Consider the following 12,231-nt stretch of genomic DNA (forward strand, 5'->3'; position numbering starts at 1 on the left):
GATAGATACCAAAGACAATCCAACTGACATGTTAACGAAAGCAGTATCTGGGGTTAAGTTTCTACATTACTCGAGGTTATTAGGAACCTGGTGGAGGCCTTCTAGCAAGGCCATTAAGTGAACTTCGGTCGGTTAGATTCCTTGCAGACAATACGTAGGAAGCGTATGGCGCAATCGACAGTGGAAGTTCGAGGTGATTTTGTTATTAATCATCTCATGCATGAATGCATGATCCGTGATGGAAAATTGTTGACTAGGTTGGTAGTGTAGAGTTTTTAGATAACTCAAACCAAATTTAGGTCGGTGAGTGCGATTTGGGTCAGTCGGTCAATAAGAGTTGGATAACTCTTATGGGGTTACTTATGCCTAAAATCTAGGAACTTGAGAGCTAAGTTTATGACTTCTTTGTAGACAAGTTAGAAAATCATAATCTCGTAGGCTAAGTAATGTACCTATATAAATAGCCTATTAGCCGTTTTCAATACAGTGAAGAAACAAAAACAATCAGCAATAACGATCAGCAGTGTGAGACTCGCCAAGCATACAAACAAAGATAACAGATAGTGCACCACCGGGCTTTTCAATGTTCATTTCACCATGGTAGGCGACAGAAGCATCATGCCTCTTACCTTCCACCTAGCTAGTTTCTTAATCTAACTGATACTGTTAATGGTGGTGGTGGGATCCTATATACAGCAAGGATCTCTCTGATTGTAAGATCTTTCAAGCATCATCCCTCTTACCTTCCACCTAGCTAGTTTCCTAATCTAAGTGATACTGTTAATGGTAGTGGTGGGATCCTAATACTGCAAGGGTCTCTCTCGTTGTAAGATCTTTCCGGGTCTCTAATCTTTGGGAAGACTTTCTGATTCCAAAGAACAATTGGCAGCAAAATTTCCTTGGATAATATTAGCACGCGGTCTTAATGAACGGTGACGGTATTAGCAGGGATTCCTTTCCCATGATAGTGCAAATTGGTTTATAAAAAAAGAATCAAATGATACTGGGTGATGGATTTTAAAAGACAGATCCAAGAGGTTTGATTAAATGAGCAAAGGTCTTTTGTTACAGACTTATCGTCATCCAGTCTCTGATTGTCAACTACTATGTTATCTTCATCTTTAACAATTATTTTATTTATTAATGGCCTGAAAATCGGTGCATATCATACCGTTTTCTGAATGTCTGAGAAAGAAAATCGGTAGGGATGGAAATACAGGGACTAGCCTATTAGGATATCAGGATATTGATCAGGGGTTAGTTGAAGTGATGACTAATTAGGTCTGGACATGGTTAGAATAGTCCATGATGGGGTTACTTCGAACAAAAAAAAGAAAAAAACCTTTAGGCGATCATTTTACCCTACAAAATCTAAAATTTTAATTCATCCTCATAAACCTTCCCTCCTGGAATCATTTCTTCCCTCCAATTAACACCACTCAAAAAGATTGGATCACGTGTCCATGATTAGTCTTTTACACTGGATAAAATTGTCCCTCCCTATTAGTCCAATTGCTATGACTCTTTATGTATCATATTTTTTTAAGAGTATGATTAGCAACCAAACTTTAATATAACATATTTAAAAATCCGTGTCTTGGAATTTTTACAAATTTTATCTCCTTCGAAAGGTTTTAAAAAAATGTACGTAATGAGCACAAACAACAGTATCAAATTTAGAGTTTTTACGAAAAATTCGGAGGTGTTTATCATTTTATGCATAATTTTCAAAAATTAAATGTAATCCACCACAAAGGATACGTAATACTTTATGTAGCCATATTTTGGTTTAAGCATCAACTTATTTTTCCGTTACAACTAATAAAACGATGTACTCCCTCCGTTTCAAGAAAAGTGATATGTTCACTTTCGGCACAATTTTATAAAATTGAATGCATAGCCATCATGCAAACCACCACAAAAGATGCATAATATATTATGCAGCTATATTTTGGTTTATGCATCGACTAATTTTCCGTGTTAGGGAAAATGATATTTTTACCTCGTGTCAGGAAAAATGATATGTTGGTGCCATGTCGGGAAAAATGATACTTTCGCGATGTGTCATAATAAGTGATACTTCCGCATCATGTCAGGAAAAATGATAATTTCGAGCCGATTTCATCGTGGGTCGTCTCACCGTGGCAGCGGTCATCTGTTTATAACCAAATCTGTCATTAGATATGAAGATTCCAGACAAAATCTATATATGTATATAATTTTTTTTTGAAGAACTTGGTTTGAGAGGAAAAACAATTATTTTATGGAGACAGAGAGGTGGAAAAAGACGTCCGTGTGGATTTTTATGGAAAAGGAAAAGAAAAAGTACAGGTGGACAGTAAATGTAAGTTAAAGAGATGGGGAAGAGTTTAAGGTAAAATCCGAAACAAAAAGGGATATTTTATAAAGTACCCCTGTTTTGAAATGTACACTTCAAAAATTCCCCCATTTTTTACAAATTTCCTAAAGTACCTCGTTTTATTCAAAAAGCAAATTCCATCCGGTTATGTGCTAGGTGTCAGTTATCTCTCCTATTAAAAGTCCTATTTACCCATGAACTACATCTCCTTGTTAGAGACCTCCACTGAAGTAATGTTTGTATCATTCTAGCTGATAGGCTTCTGTTGGGCTTGCTTTCTTAGTGAAGTTTGGTGTTGACTGTACCAGTAACATCTGCCTTATATCAACTTCTTGTTTTTATTGTGATGTATTTACTCCGTTTTTTTTTAACCTCTAGGGTTTAGTAGTTACCGACCTACTCACATATTTACAGTTATAATGTACTAGGTTGCTCGGGAGAGTAAGCCAGAGGTACAGACTCGGATGCTCCTATTGCAATCTTTCCTACCAGTGAAACATCTATCCCTACCTTTCAAAATGATTTGTGAAACAGGTGATGTTTGTTGACAATTTGGAAATCCTAACCTCTTTTATCAGGTACTCACTGTTTACCTTTTAACGAGAATCGTGCACATATATTTATTTCCATATATCCGAGTCTTTTAACACAGTTTTGAAAATCTGGCCAACTGGAATAATGATTCGACTGAGAGTTTTGCACTACCCTTTACGTACACATTTTATGCTTGTTGCAAGGTTCTTTGCCAGAAGGGTTTACAGATTTCCAACAATGAAGAAGTCTATAAAGAGGTAAGGATTTCACATAACCACAACGGATATTATTTTGGATTATAGAAAAATTAGAAATGACGCTCTGTGGAACAATGGTACAGGTTTGTTCGTCAATTAAATCAACTATATCTATCAAATCTCCATGTGACCTTATTTCTCTTGTTAATTTGCTTGGGATATTGCTCGCAATTGTACCGTATTTTGCCTAGTACTAGATGTGCCAGATGTCCCCAGGCCATGACAGGCCATATAGGTACTCTTGTTTGAAATCCGCCTCTTTGAATAATCACTTGCAACGGATATATGTCATATTCAGAATAGTCACTTCTGTTAGAGCTGTATCCGAGTATGCATCCCGCTCATGTCAGATAAGACCTCGACAGAAGAAGCAGACGCCACTTAAGTGATTATATACGATAATTCCTTAAGTTGAATGGTATCCGACCTTAGCTCAGTTGGTAGAGCGGAGGACTGTAGTAGTTTGCAGCTTAATCCTTAGGTCACTGGTTCGAATCCGGTAGGTCGGAATCATTTTATCATCTCAAAAGTCTTTAATCGAAGGGAAATTTTGATCCTAGTTATAGTTTCCTGGATCCTGTTAGATTTGTTTTTCCTGGGGAAGCCAAGTGCAACTTGCTAGTGTCTAAAGCAGGCAGTTCTCAAGGAGTTAGGATCAACCCAAAAAACTATATGTTGATTCATTTAGATGTGGCTACTTCTGGGAGAGCCAAGTCCGATTATACGTCTGACTGGTTTTAGAGACAAGAGCGCCATCTAAGTGATTATACGTCTGACTGGTTTTAGAGACAAGAGCCAAGTCCGATTATAATCCTAGTTTTAGTTTTCCTGGATCTTGTTCTTGGATTTCTTTTTGCTGGGGAAGCCAACTGCGAAGCTGCTTACTTGCTAGTGTATAAAGCAGGCAGGCAGTTGATTATAAATAAGTTCCAGCATAGTTTATCTTTGTTGTATTAACAGAGATTAGGTTGTCTTTGCTGTTTTAAATGGGTGGACAAATTTAAACCCATATCCATCCTCACTCATTCGAAGCTGATGGAACATAAAGTTCTTGGCTCAAATAAAATTCTTAGAATGACTAGTTTTGTTAAACAAACACAAACCATGTTTTCTAATTCTCCATGGTATTTGCCAGTTTTGCGTGTCAGTTCTGCAGGGCCAATACAGAAGATATTTGTTGTCTTTACCAGTAATCTCTGCTTTATATCAGCGTCTTGTTGTGATTGTGATTTATATACTCTTTTTTACCTTATGGGTTAAATAATTAATGACTTACTGGTCCTACTCGCTTGTTTACAGTTAACACTTTTTTAGGTTGCTCGGGAGATGAGTACTGGAGTCTGGAGGTACCAGTGGCGGAGCCAGAAAATCTGCTACGGGGAGGCAAAATATTTTTCAGGGTTGGCAAAAGGCAAAAAATAGGCTTGGAATTCAAAAAAAAAAGGAGGCCCGGGAGCCAACCCGAGTTGCCTACCCTTGCCATGGGTTGCCCCCGTCACTGGGAGGTACTGACTCTGGGGTTCATATTGGAATCCTTCCTACAAGTGAAACAGTCATCTACTCTTACCTTTCAATAAGGAAAGTGAAACAGTGGTGCAATGTTGTTTGTTGACAATTTGGCAATCCTATTCTCTTTATCAGGTACTAATTGCTAACATTTTAATGATAATCATGTACGTGTATTTATGTAGGCAGATCCTAGTCTTTGAGAACACAGTTAGAAAATTGTAAGTTTGTAACCAACCTAATGATTCAGCTTAAATTTTGCACTACACTTTGGTTACATGTTTGATGCTGGTAGGAATCGTGAGGTTCCTGTTACTTAATTGAGGACTAATTAATTATTTCTTAAAGCTAGTCGTGATATTCTAAGAAAGGGGTTTCCTAAACGGTTATAATTCTTGGTGTCCAAGTTTGTAACCATATAAATAGGTAATTAGGCCTTGTAGAATTGTATTGTGTAGAAAACGATTAAGAGATCGGTGAGAGATTTCTTGCATAGCTTTTAGGGCTAAAGCTAGAGTTTCGTTGTGAGAGCATATTGGTGAGGAACAAGAGACAAGGTTATCGTCTCGGGTAATTGTTGCGGTGTAACCAAGGGTTTGCTGGGATTCACACGACGTTGTAATCGTTTTTCTTCATAGTGGATTTGAGTTGGTGCGGCTCAAAGTGGACGTAGACAATATATACACGTTGTATGTATTGGTCGAACCACTATAAATCTTGTGTCTTGTGAGTTGATTTATCTTTCTCATATTTTCATAGTTGCTTGTACTTGGTTTACTTATTATTCATCATAATATCTCAAGATCCGTTATTCCGCGGTTGTCAGTGATTCCCTAAGAAAATCCTGACAACTGGTATCAGAGCTCGGATTAGAGCTTTAGGGTTTATCGCAGTACGATTGGAGTGGGAGTTATGGGTGATAATAACGAAAGTACGGTAGCTAGAGTTAAAGTTTTCAATGGTTTTGGAAGTCTCAGATGGAAGACTACCTATATGAGAAAGACCTTGCTGATCCATTAGGTGGAGTTGCGAAAAAGGGAGCACGCAAAGACGATGAATGGACAACTCTTGATCGCAAGTGTGTAGCCGTTATCCGTAGATGTCTAACGGAGGAAGTCTACAATAACGTACAAGAGGAAACTAGTACGAAGGATCTTATGGATAAACTCGAAAAGTTGTATCAAAAGTCATCAGCCTCGGGGAAGATTATGTTGTGTGAAAAACTATTCAATCTGAAGATGCAAGAAGGCGAAGCGATTTCATCACATCTTGGGAAGTTTAAATCGATTATTTCTCGGATTTCAAAAGTTAGTATTACTTTTGATGATGAAGTTCAAGCTTTACGGTTGTTGTCGTCATTACCAAAGAGTTGGGAGACTGCAAAGACAACTATTAGCAATTCCGCAGGGAGCGAGAAGTTGAAGCTTGATGGTGTGCAGCAAAGGTTGATCGCTGAAGAGGAAAGAAGAATAGAACAAGGTTATGGTTCTAGTACTTCAAGCTCGGCCTTAAGTTTGCAGGAAGAAGATAGAGGCAGGAGTTCAAATAGGAACAACAACAACAAATCCAGATGGAAGTCCAGAGGAAAGTTTAGGGGGAGATCTCAATCTCAGACTAGAGGTGTTGTTGAGTGTTGGGCGTGTAAGAAAGTAGGGCACTTCAAGCGCGATTTTCCAGAAAAAAAAAGGTGCTAATAATGGTGGAAACAAAGGTAATCAAGAAGAGGTAAACGTAGTTGCAGCTACGGAACCAGTGAAGGTCCTTGTTGATAACAAGAAGGTGATTACGGAAGGTTTTCTACTACTCTTTGAGGACAAGCAAGATGAGTCTTGGATTATAGACTAGGGAGCTTCTTTCCATGCAACGGGTGATAAGAGTATTATGATCTCTTATAAAGAAGGATACTATGACCAAGTATTCTTAGGTGATGGTGAAGCATGCGACATCATTGTTCTGGGTGATGTGATCTTGAAAGTCAATGGTTCCACATAGAAATTGAAGGATGTACGACACGTTCCAAATTTGAAGAACAACTTGGTGTCTGTGGGCCAAGTTTGTGATGATGACTGTGAAGTTGTGCTTACGAAACACAATTGGAAAGTGAAGAAAGGATCTATGGTATTAGCTCGTGGAGTTAGATTCGGTACTCTATACCGGACTTCAGATGGAACTACTTTAGCAGTGGATAGTAGTGGCGAAGACATTAACTTATGACATACAAGATTAGGGCACATGAGTGAGAAGAACATGAAGATTCTATGTTCGGGAGGATATCTACCTAAGGTAGAGTCTGTTGATATGAGTTTTTGTGAAGACCGTGTTCTTGGAAAGAAAAAACGGGTTGGTTTCAGCAGAGGCGGCAGATCCTTGGGAAGTGCGAAACTTGATTTGGTTCACAACGATGTATGGGGGACCAATTTATGTTGCATCTCACAGCGGGTTCCAATATTATGTCACCTTTATTGATGATCACTCAAGTAAGGTGTGGCTTTACTTCATGAAGAATAAGTTCGAGGTGTATGAAGTGTTTAAGAAGTGGAAAGCTTTGGTTGAAACAAAAACTGGTCTGAAGTTGAAGTGTCTGAGGTCAGACAACGGTGGTGAGTATGACAAAACAGAATTCTTATAGTTATGTGTTATAAATGGAATTCGTTTGGAGAGGACAGTTTCAAGTACGCCACAGGATAATGGAGTAGCAGAATATATGAATTGGACGTTGAATGCACGTGCTAGGCGCATGAGGTTGCAGTCTGGTTTTCCCGAGACCTTCTGGGCACATGCAATAGAGACGGATGCTTATCTAATCAATAGGACACCTAGTAGTCCATTATATATGAAGATACCAGAGGAGGTTTGGACCGAAAAAAAGGTAAATCTTTCATATTTGAAAGTTTTTGGTTGTGTTGGTTATGTTCGTCTTAGTCCCAATAAGAGGTCTAAGATAGGTGCTCAAGCAAAGAAGTGTATATTTCTTGGTTACGGAAATGACGCTTTTGGGTATAAACTTTGGGACTACGAGGGTCACAAAGTTATTAGAAGTAGAGACGTCACTTTTAATGAGAATGAGATGTACAAGGACAGGAATAAGACACAAGTTGAAGATGTCAGATCAAACAACGTCGATAAGGAGTTGTATATCGATATGGATGATGTTTGTTGAAAAAGTGTGGTACAAGAAGAGCACGATGTTGCTGATGGCGGAGAAGTACAAGAAGGGACTTCTGCTGCAGCGGGAGTTACTCCTATAGTTCCACAAGAAGTACGAAGATCATCAAGAACTCCAAAACCAAACCCAAGGTATGCTATGAATTATCTATTACTTATGAATGGAGGTGAACCTGACGATTTTAAAGAAGAACTAGCGGCTGATGATTCAGGAAAGTGGCAACTTTCTATGAAAGATGAGATGAATTCACTTGAAGAGAATGACACTTGGGTGTTAGTTAAATTACCAAGAGGTAAGAAGGCGTTGCATAACAAGTGGGTTTATCGGATGAAGTCTGAAGCAAATGGAGATATTCGCTACAAAGCGAGGTTGGTTGTGAAAGGTTTCCAGCAAAAACCTGGTGTTGATTACAACGAGATATTTTCTCCAGTTGTGAAGATGACTACTATTCGAGTAGTGTTAAGTCTAGTGGCTTCTGAAGATCTCTACCTTGAACAGTTGGATGTAAAGACAACTTTTCTTCATGGTGACCTAGATGAAGAAATTTACATGAAGCATCCAGAAGGATTCATAGTAAAAGGAAAGGAAGATATGATGTGCAAGCTAAAGAAGAGTTTGTATGGTTTAAAACAAGCCCCGAGACAGTGGTACAAGAAGTTTGATAACTTCATGCATAGAGGTGGTTACTCACGGTGTAATGCAGATCATTATTGTTACTTCAAAAGCTGTGGTTCTGACTACATCGTATTATTACTGTATGTTGATGATATGTTGGTTGCCGGAACATCTCTACAAGAAGTTGAGAATTTAAAGAAACAATTAGCAAATGAGTTTGCTATGAAAGATCTTGGTGAAGCAAAGAAGATTCTTGGTATGAGGATCATAAGAGACAGGTCTAAGGGTGTACTTATGCTTAGTTAGGCTGAATATATTGAACGAGTGTTGAAAAGGTTCAATATGGAGAATGCTAAACCAGTTAGTTCTCCACTTGGAAGTCAAATTCGTCTTTCAAGTACGTAGTGTGCGAAGACAAATGAAGAAAAGGAGTACATGGATAACGTACCATATTCTTCGGCGATTGGGAGTCTAATGTATGCTATGGTGTGCATGAGACCGAATATTGCACATGCAGTGGGAGTAGTAAGTAGATACGCAAGAAACCCAGGAAAACAATATTGGGAAGCTGTGAAGTGGATTCTCAGGTATTTGAGAGGTAACACAAACGTACCATTGTGTGATGGAAAAGATGGTTCTATCTTGAGGGGTTATGTGGATGCAGACTTTTAGGGCTAAAGCTAGGGTTTCGTTGTGAGATCATATTGGTGAGGAACAAGAGACAAGGTTATTGTCTCGGGTAATTGTTGCGGTGTAACCAAGGGTTTGCTGGGATTCACACGACGTTGTGATCGTTTGTCTTCATAGTGGATTTGAGTTGGTGAGGCTCAAAGTGGATGTAGACAATATATACACGTTGTATTTATTGGTCGAACTACTATAAATCTTATGTCTTGTGAGTTGATTTATCTTTTCCGTATTTTCATAGTTGCTTGTGCTTGGGTTACTTATTATTCATCATAATATCTCAAGATCCGTTATTCCGCGGTCAGTGATTTCCTAAGAAAATCCTGACAGTTCCTTTACGAGAAGGGCATCCAGATTTTCTAACGGAAGAAGAAGCCGATGAAGAGGTAAGGGTTTCACGTAACTAGAATTATGTTATTTCCTTGTTTTCTCCTTTCTCTTTCTTGTTTACTTCTTTATCTTTTAATGAGAATCGTGCACATATATTTATTCCAAGTCTTTTAATGACTCAGCTCTACCCTTTACTTACATGTTTTACGCTTGTTGTGAGGTTCTTTTGCGAGAAGGGTATACAAATATACAGTATTTTGCCTCATACTAGACGTGACAGGAATGACAAGCCTTACAGGTAGTCTTGTTTGAAATCAGCCTCTTTGAATAATCACTTGCAGCGGCTTTATGTCATTTCCAGAGTAGTCACTTGTGGTAGAGCTCTGTCTGAGCATGCATCCCAAAATTCATTAAGCAGAAGGGAAATTTTGATCCTAGTTATAATTATCTTGTTAGATTTCTTTTTGCTAGGGAGTCCAAGTGAAACTGGCTAGTCTCTAAAGCAGGCAGAGCTGTAAAACATTTGTATGATCCTTATCGGTTTGGTATACGATAGATAACACATACAGAAAGGTAGCCCGTAGTAAAACCCTGCACATGACACTGCTTAGGAGGAAAATCAAAAGCGGAAGAGAAAAGTTATAGACTTATAAAACTAGGGTTTCTGCACCAGAGTTATCCGGAACTCTAGCGATTTCTGGTGGTATCAAATCTTGTTCGATGACCAACTGAAGCAGAGGGCATCAGGTAATTATTACAGATTGTTTCTGATTTCCAAATTTTCTGTCTCTGTTTACTGAAGTTCATAATTCAAATTCCTTTTTGTTCTTTTCATGTTTATGTTTGTGCTTCTGTGAGTTTTGCATTTACTGGCCTGGGAAAATAAATGTAAAACAATTTCAAATTGCCATGGCACGATAATATTAGATGGGATTGGACCAATTTGCTTGTTCACATTGCTTGTTTCACCATACTTGATTTAGAAACAAGGAAAGTGAAGATCAAAATTGCGACTTTCCTATGTTTGAGTCTACTACTGTTTTACAGAAGGGTTGGGATGTTTTGCACAGGTGGTGAATGCTTTGTACAACTAAAGTTTCGCTATAATTTTGTTGGAAATATCATGCGACTTCGGTAGTGTAAGAAAAAGCCACTCCAGGTAATTGAACAGATCTACGAGACCTTTCTTACAAGGATGGTCATTGTCTTGCAAGTCTGTAGCATCAGCCAGAATATGGATACCTCGTGGAACTTATTTGGTTAATATAACATAGTGGTCCTTGCAAATGTTTAAGAGTTAACAGTTCAAATAGATGGTGGAATTCAGGCGCCTCCTACCACTTATTGGGACATTGGTAATTAAGGTAATCGGGTTTTGTTCCAAGGGATCAATAATTTAACAATTAACAGTGGATTCTAGATGCACGCGGATTGCAGTTATGGGATTGCAAGAGATCTAGTGCAAATTGCCCACAGGGTGTATGTACAAATAATTTCTTAACAATATCCAGTTCAATTTGAGTGTTAACCCACGCATTTGGATTTGATATGCCTAAATTCTGACATGGGTTTTCAATGTCTATACATGCAATCATTGTCGTTTAACAGTGTTAAAAATGGCACATATAGCCAAAGGGCTCGTATGGCTATCAGCCGAAGTCCTAACGCAGATGGCATAGACATGCAATCATCAATTGGTGTCAATAGAAGCATCAGAACAGGTGATGAATGTATTGCAATTGGTCGGGGCACCGAAAATCTATTGGTTCAACGTGGAGCTTGTGGACCTGGAGACGGAATTAGGTACCTCAATATGCAATTTATGGATCGGGTAAACCGTGAACGTTCTTTATCAAAATATCGTTATGAATAATGTGCGGAACCTATCATTATTGATCCGATTTACTGCCCCGGTACCAAGGGCTGCTCTGACTAAGTAAGAATTACTAATTGAATTGCTTGGATTGATATGTCCATTCCTAAAATGAATCTACCCAACTTGTTTTTAAACTTTTTCTGTATCAGAGTTAGTTAAGATCAGTGGGTTTAGGTTCTCATATATAAGTGGAACATCGGCAACACCAATTGCCATTATGATGCACTGTACTTCCACTACCCCTTGTGGCGGAATCAAATTACATTATGTTGATCTCACTTAATCGATGCAACCTGCAAAGTCCTTTCGTTTTTGTGTACTCGGAACAGTGTAGTTAATTTCGGCCGAGATGGCCGAGATACCGCCGATAATATCGGTTTCGGTGTTTCACCGAGATACCGATATTACCGATATTGGCCGACATTTCGCCGATATTGGCCGATATTTCGCGTCTCGATACTCAACCGATATTCACCGAAATTCGATATTGACTACATTGCTTGGAACATCATTATAAGAAGGGCACCCATTAGGGTTTAGGATGTAGGTATAAAATGAAAATTATTCCCCATCTCAACGAACAGATCTAAAATTCTAAATCTAGTACTTCGCCGTTTTCGTCTCTCAGTGATAGGGGTTTAAATTTTGCCCGCCAGCCCGAGGCCCAATACCGTTCGTCCTGTCCCATGACAGTCCATGGGTGACCGTGGCCTTTTACGGGCAGACCCGACCTAGCCCATTTAAATAAGCAGACAGGCACAGGCCACAAGTCACATTTTCTTGCCCCCCATTACCCTCCATTTTATCCCGTCAATGTTACCCGCCTTGTTAGCCTGCAAATATTATTCATTTACCTAGCCTAAGTAGCTATTCTCATTTATTTATCCTAGAATATACTTGG

General features: G+C 38.7%; 1 non-coding gene across 1 annotated transcript; it reads left to right on the forward strand.

The window, feature by feature from the left end:
- The first annotated feature begins 3,572 nt into the window (after positions 1-3,572).
- TRNAY-GUA lies at positions 3,573-3,659 on the forward strand. Its single transcript is given in 2 exon segments — positions 3,573-3,609; positions 3,624-3,659. It is a non-coding gene; the product is annotated as a tRNA-Tyr (tRNA).
- The last annotated feature ends 8,572 nt before the right edge of the window (positions 3,660-12,231 follow it).

Source organism: Papaver somniferum, unplaced genomic scaffold (genome assembly GCF_003573695.1).
Source record: "Papaver somniferum cultivar HN1 unplaced genomic scaffold, ASM357369v1 unplaced-scaffold_114, whole genome shotgun sequence".
Lineage (NCBI taxonomy): Eukaryota > Viridiplantae > Streptophyta > Magnoliopsida > Ranunculales > Papaveraceae > Papaver > Papaver somniferum.